This window comes from Dufourea novaeangliae, unplaced genomic scaffold, assembly GCF_001272555.1.
Source record: "Dufourea novaeangliae isolate 0120121106 unplaced genomic scaffold, ASM127255v1 scaffold247, whole genome shotgun sequence".
Lineage (NCBI taxonomy): Eukaryota > Metazoa > Arthropoda > Insecta > Hymenoptera > Halictidae > Dufourea > Dufourea novaeangliae.
Genome location: NW_015374128.1, coordinates 7,713 through 9,971, shown reverse-complemented (window position 1 = coordinate 9,971; position 2,259 = coordinate 7,713).

Sequence of the window (2,259 nt, the reverse complement as noted above, 5' to 3'; positions counted from 1 at the left end):
AACTCCGTGGCCTGGTGGTCCACCACAGAGCTTTCCCGGTAGTCAGATAACTACGCGGGGAGGCCCGGTCGGCCACCACCCTCCGCGCCGGTACTGGGGGATCCGACGCCCCCTGCACCGTAAACGTTTGATTCTTGCGTTTCCCTGTTCATAGTCATTTTTGGCCCTTGCGGGCGGGCCAAGCCACACCCGACTTGCCCTGTCGTCGCCGTTGTCCCATCGTGTGCCAGCTCACCGCGTTCGCCCTCCGCACCCAGCAAATTGGTATTCGCAGAAGCGATATCCAACTACTGCGGCGGAGACCCAGGGACCCCACGTGGAGGTGCGGTGAGTGGACTTTGAGCCGTTCGGGCCCCCAACTTCGCCGAAATTCCCCGCACCGGACGAGCAAGCTCGCCCTGGTGTTGGTGGAACATCAGCTCCATCGGAGTTCTCGCCCAGGCAGCGTGCCCGGACGAGACCCTTCCAGCCCTCGTGTCCCCACCGACGAGGACCTTGCCTATTGTGTTTTCAGCTGTCCTTCTCCACATTAACTTCTAAAAAGATCTTTCAACCTTGAATGCCAACTCCATGTTAGAAAGGGTTCATATTACACATGTATGTGTTTAATAATTTTCTTTATTTTATTAGAAAGCGAGAACGCGTGGCGTGCGAAGCCATCTCGCGGCCGCGGCGGTAGTCGCCTCACAGTACCTCGCTGACGTCACGCGGTGACGTCGTAACGACTGAATCGTTACTATCTTACTCCTAGTGTTTGAGGTTTCTGTATCCGCAAAAGAATAATGTGTAATTAACATGGATCATCCAAAACGTAGAATGATATTAGTATGAAACTAAGTTGAAGTTTGCCGCACCATCATTAGGATGCATGAAGAAACTACATAAAATACAATAAAGGAAATTGTTAAACCCATACATTCTGTGGAATATGAACCGTTTCTAACATGGAGTTAGCATTCGTTGCGGAGTTAGCGGGATACGTTGTCACCGTCTCGGACGTCACACTTCGCGGTCCGGTGTCTTATCGAACTCGCCTGTTAGGCCGCGCGTAATCGCAAAGTCGCGTCGCACACGGAAGAGATATCGTCGCGAAACCCGATCTGAACAGCTGAGTGACCGTTGTCGCTCAGCTTGCCGACGAAGCACCGTCTGGCACGACTGCCGAAATATGAGCCCAACTTACTGACTGATTGACACACTCGGACTCTGACTCTTTGACTGCTCGACCTGGTTTTGAACAATCCCTTTTATGTGTTCTTCCCCCTTTCCTTTTGTTAGGAAACACGCAAGATACGGGGTATCAACGGGCTGTCATTCACGATGGTCCCACAACGAGGCTATAGAATCGCTGACGTTTCCGTCAGCGTCCTGAAAAAGAGGACAATCACTCCGTTGCTTCCACGTGTCGCTGAATTAACGGTTTTTGCTCGTTCTTCGCGTTGTGGAGTAATATAGTAAAAATGTGCAATGAAAAGAGGTTATGAAATACAGGATATAACAAGACTCACACACCCTCGGCATCGTGGCCAAGTGGGCACGACTGGTGTATGAAAAAAAATATAGATGTTGCTCTAAGAATGTACCAAGAGAAATGGGACCTACACTTTCCCATGCAGCTTTTCCTTTCCAAAAAGTATTAACCATGAAAGAGTGGGGATCTACTTATTACGCCACATCTATCCTAACGAGCGAATATCAGTTCAAGAATATCAGTTGTCCTTTCCGAACGGAGCCCTTTGCATTCTTCAAGCAAATCGCAATCATGTTCGGAAAACTATGTATTAGTTTATTTAGCGATTACGTAGTGAGTATTTAGAAGTATCGCGTACGTTGTTGTTTCAAATAGAGCAAATTAATTATTGTAGAATGTATTAATTATAGTGAGTTTTAGTCGTTATTGTAGGTTTTCTTAAATATTGTAGATTTTATTAATTATTGTAGGTTTTACTAAATATTGTAGGTTTTATTAATTATTGCAGGTTTCATTAAATATTGTAGGTTTTATTAAATATTGCAGGTTTTATTCATTATTGCAGGTTAAAAACTAGTGTAAATAATTATTAATTAATTATTTTGAGTGTTAGTTTTGTGTAACGTGTAGAGCGTTAAACGCAACGAAGGAACCGATCGCAGGTCTAATTAATCACACACTGTGTGAACATTTTTTACGGACGGGGCAATCGCGCAATGTGTGTGGACACTTTTCGCGGACTTTGCGTGGTGTACGTGCATGTGCGGATTAATTTCATGGATACTCGT